The sequence below is a fragment of the Anabrus simplex genome, chromosome 8, assembly GCF_040414725.1.
Source record: "Anabrus simplex isolate iqAnaSimp1 chromosome 8, ASM4041472v1, whole genome shotgun sequence".
NCBI classification, from domain to species: Eukaryota; Metazoa; Arthropoda; class Insecta; order Orthoptera; family Tettigoniidae; genus Anabrus; species Anabrus simplex.
In genome coordinates this window covers 144,375,091-144,393,411 of record NC_090272.1, presented here as the reverse complement: position 1 = coordinate 144,393,411, position 18,321 = coordinate 144,375,091, and positions in this window count along the sequence as shown.

Genomic DNA, 18,321 nt, shown 5'->3' with positions numbered 1-18,321 from the left:
GTCTACACCAGGACATTCAAGTCCAACCCACTCTGGATACCTGGAGTCATCTGCAGATCGTTGGGTCATCGTCTCTACGAGATACAGACTACGGAGAAACGTATCTGCCGCCATCAAGACCAGATACGTCTGCGCTACCGCCCATGTCCAGCTATTGATGCTATTGCTCAGCCAGATAAATCTATTGCTGAACGAGCTTTAGACCATTTAATAACCATGGGTTTCTTTCAGGACGAGGCAGCGCCACTCCGCCCAGTCCCAGCTCCGGACAATACAACAGAGACATCAGCAGCTCCGGCCCAGCATCGCAGCCGCCGCCAGCGCCGCCGCCGTTTCACGCCGTACCGGCGTATTTAGGAGTGGAGGGTGTTGTATGTCCGTCGCTCCCTTCTCGATCCGCCAGCCAGCTACACGCGTGCCAGTGTGTTATTCTTCGAGCCTCGACGCGCAGCCCTCAGTGCGCGTGCCTGGAACGTCGTGTGTGCTATATAAAGGAGCTCCTAGCCTGTCCAGACGCCACGCCCACTGGCCCCGGTGTCCAGCTCCAGAATACACCCTACGTCGAGCACGGAGGCTACTCCTCTTGAAAATGTGCTTCGGCCAGGTGGACTGAATTTCTGGCAGTAAGAGGTCTCACCTCGTGGTCACCGCTCCTCTTGCCTATTTCGCTGTCCATGCCCAGTCTTACCATTATATGCCACTATCATTCCCTAGCTAATGCAAGCTCCCATTATCGACTTAGTTTCGCTAAGTAGGAACTCTTCAGTCATTGAACTTACGTTAATGAACTCAGACACTTCAACAAGGAAGGACTCTCTGAGATATTTACGTCAGTGCTTCTGATAGTTTTCGACTATCAAGAACTTTTCATGTCACAAAGACTATCTTTCCGAAATAGTAGTGAACGTGAATACTCCAACGTGTATATAGTGTACAAAGACAGACTCTTTCTCCAAATTCATAGTTCAATTTGCTTCGAGATAACTTTCAGTTTTGTTAGTGTAAATATTGTAATTTTACATGTGAAGCAAATAAAGAAGTTGTGCTTTTTGTAAACCCAACCTTGTTTACAACAGAATCAAAGCTACGAAATAGAATGCCTATAAACCTTAAATGCCGTGAGAGTGGAAAGAGCGAACATACGGCATTTTAGACATACCTACTCATTATACAGAGGAACTTCTTCTGGAAGCGCCAGAAGTATTTAGTACGACCGTAACATATTCATTGAAGACGTCAGCATCCATAACAGAAAATCTTTAATATAGCAACCATTACTGTCAGAAATAGTATGCTTTATATCATTTCTCTTCATCACGAATCCGAAATTAGAACTCGCCACAATCCACTTCTATAAATTCATTCCTTATCGAGTCTCCTCTTTTCATAATATATTTCTTCTTCATTACGTCCACACCCATGAAATTACTTACCCAGAAATTTGAATGCAGCCAGGAGGTTCCATTCATTTCAGACCAGCTGTACTCTGCAAGCCAGTGCCCATGTTAACTGAGGTGGCATAATGTGGTGGAAATTGCCCCGCAAGCATCCTGTAGTGTTCTGCGGAATTCTCTTTGCTCAGGAACAGGATTATCAGGGAAGGTTCCATCATAGAACAGCAGACCGCGAGTTATAGAACAATATTCAGAAATGAGTTCATTACTTGAAACTTAACCCTTTACTGCATGAATTATTTTTCGTTTTCGTTTGGTGAAGAAAATTTCAAGCTTCAATGTTCAACTTACGTTCAGTGTTATAGATTTACCAGCCATTCTTAACTGGGGCTAATAGCTTAACACTCGTATGTGATGTGAATTGCCATAACAGGGTATATATACGATTTTTCACGATTTCACGCTAAGCTTTTAACATTCAAAGACGTCCACACCCATGAAATTACTTACCCAGAAATTTGAATACAGCCAGCAGGTTCCATTCATTTCAGACCAGCTGTACTCTGCAAGCCAGTGCCCATGTTAACTGAGGTGGCATAATGTGGTGGAAGTTGCCCCGCAAGCATCCTGCAGTGTTCTGCGAAATTCTCTTTGCTCAGGAACAGGATTATCAGGGAAGGTTCCATCATAGAACAGCAGACCGCGAGTTATAGAACAATATTCAGAAATGAGTTTGTACCGGGAGGTACACCTCCACGCCGCTAATTCAAACTTTGCGCCAGTTGAAAATCCTCTGCTGGAGGAAGTCCGAACTTTATCTAATGTATTAATTTTCAAGTTACCCAGAAGATGTCACTACTTGGAAATTTTGAAGTTTCTGAACTGGGTCGTTTTCGACGTATTTTTGTTTTGCTTGTAGTAAGAAGTGTGAACTTTCTCTTCTAGAGGACACTACTGAAGAACTACAATAGTGCACCCTAGTGCAAGGTGAAAGAACTGTTCTTTGGAGAAATTTTTATTTCAAAAGTTTGTTTCTTGTTAAATTTCTTTCTGGTATTGTTTAAGTTGGCTGTATACCCCTTTCTTTCCCCTTGTTTTGAATTTAGCCAATCCCGAATTTCTTTAATAAATTTATGACCAATAAGGTGTTTCTTCTTCAAATTGGATATGCTGCTTAACCCTAACCAATAAATGATTGTGGGCGGGTGTTTTCTTTCCTGAAACGCCTCGAACTTTCCGCGAGAGGATATAAACTGCTGATTTTAGGGTGTCGGCGCCACTTCTCTACCATCTTTTAGTGTGTAAAGTACATAGCAGGGGGCGGGAAGCGCCTCTTTCTTCGGGCAGCAGTTCAACAACAAGGTAATGGCCGTTTAATAACTTCTTTTCTTGCTAGCTCAGCAGTTTAACTCTCGGGGCAGGTCCGAAGCGTTTCCACCATGTAACTTTCCCTAAAATGTAAAGACACTTTGTATTTATTCTATCTTTTAAACTACATATTGGGATAGAGAGTGCTTAACCCTCTCGAGCTCCCACTCATATTGTTCTGAGGTGAACTTATTTTTTTCAACCGATTCTTCCGTAACAGTAATGTAAATTGTTTCTTTCTTAAGTCACCTCCTTAGTATGGGATTAGCCCTTGCATTAGCGGCCTAGTGCCAGATTAGGTTTTTAAACAAGTGTATTAGGAGTGCAGATCGCCTCCTCTCAAATGGTTATTTTAGAGGTCATGTAATTAACCTTTTTCTCACTTAATAGGCCTCAGTAGGTTGGGTATTTTACCCCTGTGTCTATGTCCTTAGAGGACAACTTGAAGGTGGAGTTTGGTGTGGCCTTTGATAGGCTTAAAGTTGAGAGCGAGTGGCTCTTTCTCGAAAATTGAGTGTTGTATGCCTCGAGGAGGCTTTACTGTGTAATTGGGAGCAAGTGCTCCTGGACATGATTGGGGTCGTCTGCCCCTTTGTTGAATTTCTGTATATCGTAAGATTGGGCTAACTGTTCAAGTATTGTGGGTTTGGCTCTCGGAGCCCATCCTGTAACTCTGTAATTGTACATTCTCGAATAGTGGCTTTGCTACTCTGTACCTGCCATGCTTGTTATTTCTTGATTTTACAAAGAAAATATAACCTTGTTAAATTTTAAATTAACTTTAATTTCGTAGCCTGAGACCTGTTCACCCCCGCACCTTCTTTCACCTCTAACTACCACGGAAATCTCCGTAACAGAGTTCATTACTTGAAACTTAATTTACTATGGAATGAACATGGAGTAGTGAATTGACCGTGTAGAAATAAGTAATCAGAGCAGAGATAACTAAACCGAATGGCTTGCCTACGCCATGCAGTAAATAACTTATATCTGTTATCTTCGATTCAGAAGATCATGAGTTTGAACCCCAGTGTAGAAAACTTCACCTTAGATTCCCATTTTAGCACCAGGCTAATACCGAGGTTATACCTTCATGAAGGTTATCTTCCCAGTGCAATTTAAAATCTATATTAAATAGCTTTAATAAAATGGATGGTTAACTAATGAACATGCGACATCTCAATCCCAAGAACACCACTCAAAAGGCAACATAAAAAAAAGTACTGGCGGACCTGTGCTACTCCGCAGCATTCGTTATAAAGAGGTCAGATAACTCGTCTTCATAGGCCTGTCGTAGTCATATTACACTGACTGACAGTGACAATGCAACACCAAGGAGGAGTGATTCGAAAGGGATGAAAGTTGGGGAAAAAACAGAGACGGCACGGATGAATAATTGATGTTTATTTCAAACCGATATGCAGGTTACACAATGCGCACGGCATCGACTCAGTAGGATGTAGGACCACCGCGAGCGGCGATGCACGCAGAAACACGTCGAGGTACAGAGTCAATAAGAGTGCGGATGGTGTCCTGAGGGATGGTTCTCCTTTCTCTGTCAACCATTTGCCACAGTTGGTCGTCCGTACGAGGCTGGGGCAGAGTTTGCGAACGGCGTCCAATGAGATCCCACACGTGTTCGATTGGTGAGAGATCCGGAGAGTACGCTAGCCACGGAAGCATCTGTACACCTCGTAGAGCCTGTTGGGAGATGCGAGCAGTGTGTGGGCGGGCATTATCCTGCTGAAACAGAGCATTGGGCAGGCCCTGAAGGTACGGGAGTGCCACCGGCCGCAGCACATACTGCACGTAGTGGTGGGTATTTAACGTGCCTTGAATACGCACTAGAGGTGACGTGGAATCATACGCAATAGCGCCCCAAACCATGATGCCGCGTTGTCTAGCGGTAGGGTGCTCCACAGTTACTGCCGGATTTGACCTTTCTCCACGCCGACGCCACACTCGTCTGCGGTGACTATCACTGACAGAACAGTAGCGTGACTCATCGGAGAACACGACGTTCCGCCATTCCCTCATCCAAGTCGCTCTAGCCCGGCACCATGCCAGGCGTGCACGTCTATGCTGTGGAGTCAATGGTAGTCTTCTGAGCGGACGCCGGGAGTGCAGGCCTCCTTCAACCAATCGACGGGAAATTGTTCTGGTCGATATTGGAACAGCCAGGGTGTCTTGCACATGCTGAAGAATGGCGGTTGACGTGGCGTGCGGGGCTGCCACCGCTTGGCGGCGGATGCGCCGATCCTCGCGTGCTGACGTCACTCGGGCTGCGCCTGGACCCCTCGCACGTGCCACATGTCCCTGCGCCAACCATCTTCGCCACAGGCGCTGCACCGTGGACACATCCCTATGGGTATCGGCTGCGATTTGACGAAGCGACCAACCTGCCCTTCTCAGCCCGATCACCATACCCCTCGTAAAGTCGTCTGTCTGCTGGAAATGCCTCCGTTGACGGCGGCCTGGCATTCTTAGCTATACACGTGTCCTGTGGCACACGACAACACGTTCTACAATGACTGTCGGCTGAGAAATCACGGTACGAAGTGGACCATTCGCCAACGCCGTGTCCCATTTATCGTTCGCTACGTGCGCAGCACAGCGGCGCATTTCACATCATGAGCATACCTCAGTGACGTCAGTCTACCCTGCAATTGGCATAAAGTTCTGACCACTCCTTCTTGGTGTTGCATTTGCTCTGTCAGTCAGTGTATTTTGTCTGCCATTGTCAATGGTTTTTATGAACATTTAATAATAAGCGCGTTATAGTATGCCACCTGCCTGCTGTCAATTCTTGATGGATACAGTACTTTTGAATCCATCTCTTAGCACAGGCTAGAGTAAAGTGTAGCTTCACCGAAGTCCCAGTCAACATCCATGGCTGTGACAATATGGAAGTTGCTGGGGTATGGGTACTGCTGAGTAATGACATTCGGAGCATGACTAGTGCATCTGAGTGTTATGAAAGGTGCTGCTCATAGGGTCACCCGTGCTGCAATAGTACTTTCTGACCCAGTGAGGAAAGCAATGGCAAACTACCTCACTCCTCATCTTGCCTAGTACGCCTCATGTTGGTGCTGCCATTGGTTTTTGGGGGTTTCCTTATACCCGCATAGCCTTTGGTGGTGCTATTTGAGGATCCAACCAGCCTCTGGGCTGATGACCTAACAGACAGATAGACAGTATGCCGCAGTTCGCAGTCAGAATTCATCTATTTTGACGTCATCATGCCGTGTGTTTGGTAAAAATATATCCGTATATTCGGTATTTTAATCCTGCAGTTCTTGATATAAAGCTTGGTATTGTGTCGTAGCAGGCAACGGTATTTTTAATCGCAGTTCTTCAATAAGAGAACGGTTGCCCTGTGAGCTCATAGGTTAGTCTCGAAGGAGCTTTCTTTGCAGGAAAGTGAAGCTTTTTAAGATACACGACCGTAACTCTTTCTAGTGAAGCTAGATTATCCTTCGATAGGTGTTCCCAGAAAATGTCTAAGGCGTATGCCATGTACGTAAGATTTTTTTTCTCTTAGTAGCATGTAAGTTATTAGCAACGCCCTGCCATCTGTTGAATCTATTTAGAAGCTGGGAAAGGTTAGAGAATCAAAGAGTATCTAGCAGGGAATAGTATTCTTTCGTGATCAGGGGAAGTGTATACTCTCCGGCTTGACAGTTGGTAATCAAACATTGCTGCGGGGAATGACGTTACTAAGGATGAAAATCACATATATCAGAATATTAATAAAATTGTTGGTCGCTTAGCAACCTGCTAAGTACAGAACGTATTGTGGGTTAGGGTAAGCCTTCGCCTGAAATTATTGGAGTGATCATTCAATGATTTGATTTTATGATTACTCAAAGTTGGCTAAACTTAGAGACCTATCAATGTCTCATGATTCACCGGAAGGTAATTTAGGAGAGAATAAAATAGAAATGAAGCAAATCAGTCCAGTAGAACGGACAGACGGACGAATTAGCCAAAGCTGTTTTAAGTAAACTCTTTTGATATAAACATCTATAGCTTATCCGTGGATTTGTGAACACAAATGTGTATATGGGGCGTGTCCGTTTTTACGACCATCGCTAAATTGCTTTCGAGCTAAACAACAATAATAAAAGTAATAATAATAAAAATTCCATAGCCTGTTTCCAGTCATTCGACCGGGTCAGGAATGGAATGCATGAAGCCCCATCTAGTGGCGAGGATAGGAATCGTGTCGGCTGCCGAAGCCTGTCGCACTCCACTGGGGCAATGAGATGAAATGAAATGATACTGGAGAGAGTTGCTGGAATGAAAGATAACACAGAAAACCGGAAAACGCGGGGAAAAACCTGTCCCACTTCCGCTTTGTCAAACATAAATCTCACATTGAGTGAACGGGATTTGAACCACGGAACCCAGCGGTGAGATGCCGGCGCCCTGCCGCCTAAGCCACAGAGGATTCATTAATAATACCTAATAATAATAATAATAATAATAATAATAATAATAATAATAATAATAATAATAATAATAATAATAATAAAACTTCTGCTGGGGAAGAAGAACAAAGGTAATGCAAGTCAATCTCCTTGAACAGACAGCCAACATGACAGGCTTGAGAATCTCTGCCGAGAAAACAAAATTTTTGACGAATATAAAAAGTGCCCAAAGATTTTAGTAACGGGTATTGGTCAAATAGAAAAGGTAAAGAAATTCAAATATTTGGGTGAGACAATTAAAGAAAATGGTTTAGAAAAATCTGCTATAGAGGAGAGGATACAAAAGATGGAAAGAGCGTACGGTATAACTAAGAATACTTACAACAAAAAGTGCTTATCAAGAAAACTTAAAATAAAGCACTACAACACAGTAGTGAAATCAGAATGCCTTTATGCCAGCGAATGTCTAGCACTGAACTACAAGCTTGATAAATTAGAAATATTAGAAAGAAGAATTATAAGGAAAATATTAGGTCCTCTAAGAATTGCAGAGTTTTGGAAATTAAGAAGTAACAATGAAATTTACCAGAACGTATAAAACATATCAGAAACAATAAGAAAAAGGAGATTGCTATTTCTTGGACACATTTACAGAATGGATGACAATAGACTAACTAAACGAATCTTCAAGTACCTTTGGGAAAAGAAATCAACTACCACCTGGATTCAAGAAGTCAAGAAAGACCTGGAAAGGAACAACATACGAGAAGAAGAATTATTGGAAAGAAAGATTTTTAGGAAGAAAGTCTTACAAATGGAAGGATTCCAAGGGAGGAAGGAAAAGAAGACAGGCACAAAGTGGACTGAAGACAGGAAAAAGCAACACAGTGAAACAATGAAAGAATACTGGAAGAAAAGGAAAGAACAACTAAGGAGGAACAATTGAAATTGTAACGTGGTCCTTAGAAGGCCGGAACGCAAGAAGAAAAATATAATAATAATAATAATAATAATAATAATAATAATAATAATGTGTAAGTTTGAAATACTTCAATGTCAAAAGATATTGGTTTCATATACGTGGATGACGTGAAAGTCATCCTAATGATCCTCGAGGTTGATATCAGTGCGAAATAGTTTAATCGTAAGTTATATTCGTAGAAATATACAGTCGCTCAAAAAATGAGCACATGATACTGCCTAAATTCCTCGCAGTTATATCTTTGTAAGCGGGAGTCCATCAGATACAGTTTACAGGCATCTGAAAACAGTTTGACTGTAATGCTAACGGTAGTCGATTATTCTGAGGAATGGAATGTTAAGAATTCACATTAGCTCATTAATTCTGTGAATTAAGAAATATGCATGCCACTTGAAAATTAAATTATTCCTTCGATTGCATAAAAAACAGAAAAATATTATGGTTAAAATAACGCCATACAACGTATTTGTCAGAAAAAGAAATTCCGTAATCTGGAAGTTCTACATCAGTATTCGAGTTCATTTGTGCAATAAATCCACCCAACGTGCGCAGTTTTCGGTTGAATTACGAACTTGTGAGTCCGAGAACGTATGTATCAGTTGTGTCCGGCTCCATGGCTAAGTGGTTAGCGTGCTGGCCTTTGGTCACAGGGGTCGCGGGTTCGATTCCCGGCAGGGTGGGGAATTTTAACCATAATTGGTTAATTCCCCTGTCATGGGGGCTGGGCGTATGTGTTGTCTTCATCATCATTTCATCCTCATCACGACACACAGGTCTCCTCCGGGTGTTAAATCAAAAGACCTGCACTTGGCGAGGCGAAAATGTCATCGGACTCACCCGGCACTAAAAGCCAAACGCCATTTAATTTCTGTTTCTTTCATCATCATGTGGTCAGATATGATTACCACAAGTGCTTATTACTATAAAATTACAAGATTTGCAGCACTTACAAGAGAGTCAGCATCCATATATCATTTCCTGTTTCGTTCTATTAAAATCCGTTTACCCTCCAGGGTTGGTTTTTCCCTCCGACCCAGTGAGGGATCCCACCTCTGTCGTCTCGAGGACAATGTTCTGGAACGTGAGACTTTGGGTAGAGGAATACAACTGAGAAGAAGGACAAGTACCTCGCCCAGGCGGCCTCACCTGCTATTCTGAACCGGGGTCATGTGGGGATGGGGGAAAGGAAGATCGGAAGGGATAGACAAGGAAGAGGGAAGGAAGCGGCCGTGGCCTTAAGTTCGGTACCATCCCGGCATTTGCTTGTAGAAGAAGTGGGAAATCACGAAAAAACCACTTCGAGGATGGCTGAGGTGGAAATCGAACCCATCTATACTTAGTTGACCTCCCGAGGCTGAGTGGACCCCGTTCCAGCTGTCGTACCACTTTTCAAATTTCGTGGCAGAGCCGAGAATTGAACCCGGGCCTCCGGGCGTGGCAGCTAATCACACTATCCACTACACCAGTTCCTGCTGTTACCATCTGAAAATGGTTTTGGTTAGTGATTACTGTTTCAACAGGATAATAATTATCATTTATTAATTGGCTTTCACTTTTCAAATCAAGCCATTTCCTTCATTTTGTGCGTGTGCTGTTCGATGCTTTTTAATGATGTCCTCTTAATTGGATTTAACTTCTGAAAACATGCCTTTTTTTTTTTTTTTTGGAACTACACTACGTCTTTTTTCATCTTCGATTTCTGCGTGTGCTCTTCAATATCCTGTATGCAGAAAAAATCCTTCGTCTCTGGAAAGCTTATAACCGTGAATTCAAAAACAATGGCGGATTTGCCTAAAAAAGTATTGATTTTGAGGCGCTTCTGTGCTGGTCGTCCGTGGTTGGTCAGCGCCTAAGCCTCCAGTTTTCGAGACGCCAACGATTCTGGGATCAGAATCTCAAACGGTTAATTCCCTCGGCTCAGACACCAGGTATTGGCGTTGTCCCCATCACTCTTATAAATCATACGACACACATAACATTCTCTTCCACAATAACACACAGTTTCACATATTCATCATATTCACCCACGCTGGAGAGTCTGCCTACCAAGGGATGCACAAAGCTAGTAAAAGTCACTTGAAATTACTCTAGACAACTCTAGGTTCATCGATTCTCAAATCATAGGATTTTTAACCAACTCTATAACTCATGTGTAATTGCGTCTAGTGCTACCTGGCTATGGCAAAAGGGATTACTCTTAATTAATACTTCGATCCCAGTTAAAGAGGTCAATTTTTGAATAGGATGTGGGTGGGTGAGTGGGAGAGGAGGGGGGTTAGTAGGGTCAGAGGTCGTGCACTACATATAACTTTTGTTGGCATGTTAAAATACAGTCTCTCGTCCACTATCCCCGTGTGGGTGAGGGTGGTAGAATAACACACACGGTATTCCTCGCCTTTCGTAAGAGGCGACTAAATGGGGCCCCAGGAGCTATACGCAAATCCATGTTTAATGAAAACCATGTGATATTTAAGAACTAAGACATTTCAAATTTCAACAGTGAAGTTTGAGTGATAGTTACGATTTTCCATACTTCTTGCCACTCAATTGTTTCTCTCACTGAATTTATAGAATACGTCTGAAAATTTCACTTATTTCATTAATTAATGTTTTGTATTTTGAATTACCGTCTAATACTATTGACTTAATATTTGAATTTTGTTTTATGTAGGGTCTATGCTAATTCTTTCAATTGATCGGATAATGTTACTTCTACTCATAAGGCCTCTACAGAAGAATAAACATGTAAGAACACATTTATAAGTTCAAAAATACCCCAAGGAAAATGCAAATTGCAACACAACGAGGAAATGGGCCATTCGTTCTTCCTGGCTTGTTCTTCGCAAGCTGCCTCGATGTGACAGGTACGACCAGGTTATCAACAATTGTACCCAGTTTAGAAAAACCAGCTAATTGGTCTGCGGGAGAGTGAGTTACACTTGCGGGCTGCAACTGCACGTGCAGTCCGAAGAGCATCTGAGGTACAAACGTGGATGGCAGCAGTGGTCAAGTGATGGGATCCATGCTCGGAGACGTGGGACAGGACCAACTGGACGGACAATAGCGCGAGAGGGTCGTCGTATTGTTCAGATGTCTTGGTTATACTCCCGATCAATAGCAGCGGAAATTCGAGTTACTCTAGCACCACTCGTTACGCGACAAACAACAATATTAGTAATCGTTCGCATGCGGTTGCCTTACGATCCCGTGTCCCAGCAACAAGTGTCCCACTAACCCCACAACAATGACGCGTGAGGCCGTCCTCTCTGCCAGCGAATGGTATAGTTATCGTCACAGTCGTGTCCAATGGCTTATACCGGGGAAGGAGGACCACGTCAGTCGTATTGTTGAGAGGCATGCAGGGTCAACCCTTGGTATTACAGTCTGGAGAGCCATTTGCTTTCATATGAAATAACCTTGGTGGTTGTTGAAGGAGCAATGGCTGCTTCACAGTAGGTGGACAAGTTTTCAATACAGTGGTTGTCCTTCTCGTGGTGACCGTTGGTAATGCGATGTTTCAGCAGGACACATCAAGCACCTCCAGGGAAGCTCTGCAAGACATTACGCTATTACAGTGGCCCACCAGGTTCCTGGTGAATGTGTGTTGGACATGAAGTATAAACGCTTGCATCACTCACCTCCAGCACCCCTGAACTTTGGACGAACTGACCCTTGTGGTGCAGCAAGTACGGACCGCGATTCAACAGAACATGATTCAGGGCCTTGTTGACTCTGTAACACGCAGGGTTCTGCAATGTACTGGAGATCAGTGTGGGCACATGCTGTACTGACCTTTCATGTGAAATCACCTTAGTAACTGTTGAGGTCACAGTGTTCGCTTGACAGTATATGGACAGGGCTTCCAATCCAGTAGTTGTTACTTTGATAGCGACCATTGGTAATGGGGTGTTTCAGCAGGACAGTGCCTACCATCATACTTCAAGCATTTCCGCAACATAACGTGTTACCATACCATCACTGTCTCACACCCGCCCACCATGCGCACTTGGGCTGGTGTAAGCACACTCTTGCATGGTGCTGCAATTTCCATTTTCCCCAGTGAATTTTGTCCAGCTGTCTCCTCATGTGAGATTTTTTTTTTTGCTAGTGCTTTACGTCGCACCGACACAGATAGGTCTTATGGCGACGATGGGACAAGGAAGGGCTAGGAGTGGGAAGGAAGCGGCCATGGCCTTAATTAAGGTACCGCCCCAGCATTTGCCTGGTGTGAAAATGGGAAACCACGGAAAACCATTTTCAGGGCTGCTGATAGTGGGGTTCGAACCTACTATCTCCCGAATACTGGATACTGGCCGCACTTAAGCGACTGCAGCTATCGAGCTCGGTCATGTAAGATTAATGCATTTTGCTGTTGCTGTATATCAACATGACTTACCTTATTTTCTGGAAGAATGTTAGCTAGACTTTATGAACTTGCTTGTTGTCTTGAACAATGAAGATCTGGAAGAACATAATGCAATTAAGAGGTCTCTTAAACCAAAGTAATAACTTTTTACTAATTGTTTAACATCTGTATTGACAAATAGTAGGGTACTGGCGCATTCGTCCATCCTTTCCGCTAACAGATCGATATAATCAAGACCGACTACAATATACCAGATCGTAATATCAAAACCAAGATGGTGGACGTCGTGGGCGCGGTAGCTGCCGACTGATGAAGGTTAGGGTAGCACGCAATAACTTCATTTCGACGATAAACCAACTCACGATTTTCGGAGATGTCGGAACTTAGTGCCGCAGAAGTTGTTTTACCTGCCAGTAAATTTATCGATACGAGGCTGACGTATTTGAGCACCTTCAAATACTACCGGACTGAGCCGGGATCAAACCTGCCAAGTTGGGGTCAGAAGGCCAGAGCTTCAACCGTCTGAGCCACTCAGCCCGGCGTCACATTAAATTACTTCTGTTGATACCACTGAAAGAGCTACCTACACAATATCTGGTTCAATCCGCCAGAAATTACGAAAAGATCGCGCACATAGTTTGCAAACGGTGGTAGGTAATTTAAAATGATAAATGTAACATCATAGGGAAAATCACTGTTGCACCTATTTAAACGCTTCACGAACAGGTACTCATCACATATAATCAACTAGAATCACACATATTCTGCTAGAATAGATGGACAGCCCCACAGCAAAAGAGAACAACAAGCTCATTATTTCGAAATTTCACTTAGTCAAATGAAGTTTTCTCTTAGATTACACTTCGCTGGATAGATGAAAATACATTATACATCTGTTAAAATGATATTTATAACATCATTTTGAATGTTTAAAAATAATTTTAGGTGCGAAATTCCTCAATTTATTCACTCTCATAAGAACTATGAACATAACGTGTTGCCTTAGTTTCGAAGTGGTGGACAATTTCTAATGTTCAGCACTCGATGAAAATGAAGTACACCCGAAATGATTATGCCAGCCCAATGAACAGCCCCGGTGATGTTAAGCCTTCCTTACTGGAAACTCTTAAATCATATGTTGACATATGATATAGTAGCACTTCCAACCATGATGGTAAAACTAGCAATGAAGCGTTCAGACACTAAAGATATAATAGGATTTTTCCCATTGAAGAACATGGGTAAAACAACTCTATTGACTCTAAACAATGTTGTCTTTAACCTACATGGACAAGCTTCAATTTGGTGTAGACTGCTTGATAACAGATATCCACAGCATGAATCGGAAGGTATTGGTACAATAAAACCCCTGAGTTACAAACGAAGCTAATCCCTGCAAGTCCCCCCTGTGGGTGGGGGCGGTAGAATAACACCCACGATATCCCCTGCCTGTCGTAAGAGGCGACTAAAAGGGGCCCCAAGGGCTCTGAACTTTAGGGCGTGGGTTGGCGACCACGGGGCCCTCAGCTGAGTCCTGGCATTGCTTCCACTTACTTGTGCCAGGATCCTCACTTTCATCTATCCTATCCGACCTCCCTTGGTCAACACTTGTTCTTTTCAGACCCCGACGGTATTACTTATGGAGACCTAGGGAGTCTTTCATTTTCATGCCCTTCGTGGCCCTTGTCTTCCTTTGGCTGATAGCTTCATTTTTCGAAGTGTCGGGCCCCTTCCATTCTTTCTCTCTGATTAGTGTTATATAGACGATGGTTGCCTATTTGTACTTCCTCTTAAAACAATAATCACCACCACCACCCCCACCATCCCTGCAAGTCACTATTTCTTCTGTATAACAGTGTACAGTTTGCTCCATCTGTAACACTATACGTTTTGTTATACACCAAGATCTAGCCAAATGTTCCCGCAGGCAAGCACAGATTCTTTCAAAATACAATTGCATCTACATCACACGACACTTTGAAGCACATAGACACTGAAGGAACATCACCATATCAATTATCATCTATCTAAATGAATTGTTTTTTCGAGGAATACGAATAGGTCTAACATTTAGAATTAGAAAAAATAGTCTTCCCTAATCTCAGACTTACTCTCAGATGACATATGCACACTACTGTTTTGTAGAAATATTCACGATGTATGTTCCTAATCCACTTCTCTCTTAATGTTTTATTCCTTAGAGAACTTAAGAATAGATGTATGAGAGGCATTGCCATAGTTCGATTAAAATCCGGTTCACAACACGATCAAAACAAACACATTCTCACATGGCTGCGTATAATTACAGATCCTAGTGACCAGTGACCCATATAAATACACTCACACACTTATATTCTACATAGAAACTAATACTTATCGTCAACTTACATGAAATTACTCCGACTGAATAAGAAAACAAAAACGAATATCTTCATCATTATCGGTTGGAAAGAGATCTTCCCTAACCACAAATTTTGGTTACACACATAGCCTACGATTCTTTGGTCTTTGAATTCCAAATTTTCCCGGTGAATATTCCTTATCTATTTCTCTTGTAGAGATCTATCTTCAGGGAATTTAAAAGCTTCGGCAACGGTATAATTAAATTTACAACCACGAACGCATCAGGAACGACCCATTTTGTGTTATGTTACAGCACGGCAATATAAACACTATTATACATTAAAAGTATCATGTAAACTTCTAACAAAACACCATACTGATAAACCGTTATAGATTACTATTTTACCAAACATATATTTTGTACTTCAATAACTCGATCAAAATAACACTCTTTAACAGGATGTAAACACAGATATGAACCAACCACATGTCTCAAACGCTCGCCCACGAAGTCGCCATTTTCCTCCCAATCGATAGTAACATTAAGGTCTGATATATTGTAGTCGGTCTTGATATAATCCTACGTCGATAGTCAGCAGGCACCAGATATCTCCCATTACTAGCAAATAAGGGGGCTTTGATAATGGGCCGCTAATAGATGGCTGGACTGTTACTGTAGTGAGGAAACGATAATACGAGAGATTATCAGTGAATCCTATGGCTTATTGATAACATAATTTGAGCATTAAACAAGTGTATTCAGTATACTTAAGTGGAAGAACTAGTAGATCCGTAGACTGGAAATTCACATATTTTAACTCGTACAAAGTTAACTTTTTGCTATTGAAGGATTACGTAATAAATTTACTAGTAATTCTCGTAGAGTTTAGAAGACTACAGTACCGTATATGTTAAGCAGTTTTTAAGATAATATTGTTTGAACATTTTTACCTTTGGACACAGAAAGAAGGATCAGGCCAACAGTATTTTTCGTGGAAGAGTCATACCGAAAGTGGAAAACATTTATTACTAAACCAATCTTAAAGAGAAAAACACCACGAACCTACTACACTGGCGTAGCAGGGGGAGAGGTGATACTCCCACGTGGCGCGTCCCAGGGGTCCTAACCGACTTGCAGGCGGACTTGAGGGAAATAAAATACCTCTCGCGGACCAAACACACTACCCCCTGCGGGTGGGGGACGCACATGTAGAACACACAAGCGGTATCCCCTTCCTGTCGTAAGAGGCGACTAGAGGGGGCGACCAAGGGATGATTGAATTAGAACCATGAAACTACTTTTGATTCGTACCATCATGCGGGGAACACCATGGGTTGCCTGTACTTGCGAGTAGACCACTAAATTAGGTACGAAATAGGTTTGTGATTCGTAGCAGTAAAGAGGCTGGCCTGGGGGTTTCCATTACCCGTGCGTCGTACCCATGTGAGCAACACCGTGGGTCTGGGCGTAGCCTGTGTGTTGTACCACTATATGAGCGGCACCGTGGGTCTGCGTTGGCTGTGATTGGTGCCCACTATGTGAGGAACACCACGGGAATACCGGCGCCCGTGATTAGTACACCTAAGTGAGGAGCCTCATCGGTTTGCGTTGGCTGTGAGTGGCGCCATTGTGTGAGAAACACCATAGGTTTGCGTTCCCTGTACGAAGTACAATACTTTTGAGTAGTACCATCTTTGTGGAACACCGTGAGTCTTCGCTACTTTTGAATAGTACCCCAACATGACAGATACCATGGTTCTACTTTACTCGCGACATGTACCATTCTGTGGGGCCTTAGACATGGATTTTGCACCCCTTTAGACATCAAGCATCATTGTGCTTTATAAGTGGTCCCTTGGTCAGTAATACTATTATTTACGATCCTTTTTTGAGTCTGATCCACTGTTTTTGTTTGTTTATTTTTTGTTTTTTTGTTGGGTACATGTCCATCCATTCACTCTTCATGACATTTTTATTTTACTTTGGTCAGTGGATGAATTTGTATTTTTGTTATTTCATTTCGTACCATTAGGGGCCGATGACCTCGATGTTAGGCCCCTTTAGACAACAAGCATCATCATCATCATCAAGAGAAAAACAAGAAACAGAGGGTTGACTGTCACTGAAATACATAACCTCTCAAGTGAGATAATGTACAAATTAATTTCATTTGAATGTAGTTAGTACTTAGTGCAAATAGTGTGCACCAAAAGTATACTTTCGTCTTTATTAGTAATGATCATGCTGTATTTATCTGATCCATTACTTGCTCGTGAAGAAATTGGTTTACTAAGAGAACAGGTTACGCGATGCGGGTAGTATTGCTGTAAGCTTGCATTTGGAAGTTTGAAGCCGTACTGTCGCAGCCCTGAAGATATCCCGTGATTTCACTTTCTGGGCAAATGTAGAGGTTGTACCTTAATCAAGGCCAAGGCTGCGGCCTTCACAGTTTTAGTCATTACCTGGCTCAGTGTCAACTGTAGATAACGAGGTGTAATGTTGTCGGCACGACGAATCCTCTCGGCCGTAATTCTTGGCCTTCTAGACCGCGGACTCAATCCCACCATGAGATAACTCCTCAGCTGCAACCATTTAGGCTGAGTGGACCTGAAATTAGCCCTCAGATCCAAGTAAAAGTCCCTGACCTCGTCGGGAATCGAAGCCGTAGCCTCCGGGTATGAGCCACACAACGGGGCAGGAATTTCACGCCATTTGGCCAAAATGTATACTTTCATTGAACTGCTACTTTAAGATGGAATTGTTGATGACATTTCTTTACATGCCAGCAAAAATGAAAGTTTGCCAACAGCTTCATAACTTTTTTGAACACGAACAACTTTATTTCCCACTTTTCTGCCATTAAAGTCCAAAATCTCGTCAATAGATATGTACGCATATTTTCCCATCTTCACCCACGGCTCTGATATTTTGCAGTGTTACCTCATAGAACGTTGGGGGAAAATGTTTCCTCAAAGTTCATTAATCTGCAATATCGAATATCGTGTATTTAACAAGAAATTGACTAAAATCAGATTTGTTCACTATATGTAGAGGAATGTCAGCTTAAATCAAAGCCGTTCGTCAATATAAATATTACACATTGCATTTTTGAAGCTCTGAACGTGATGAGGAGGATCCTGATTTGTCTAACAACAATTGTTAAGAAGTCGAACATGAAGCTGCGGCGATATGCTTGTTGCCAGAAGAATGTTGCGTAACTTGGCACGCTGATCCGCTTCTATGAATTTTCCACAAGTTTGCTTATATGTACTATTTTGAACTCAATGACGTTTTGCTGCAAATGGAAGCTTGAACTTGTTTTGACTTTTGGCATTGTGAACATCCGAACACGACACGCCAAATCTACATCAGTCGACATGTGATCTATGAAGCTGGGAGCTACTGTATGAACGTTGCAAAATATCACTGGGTCTAGA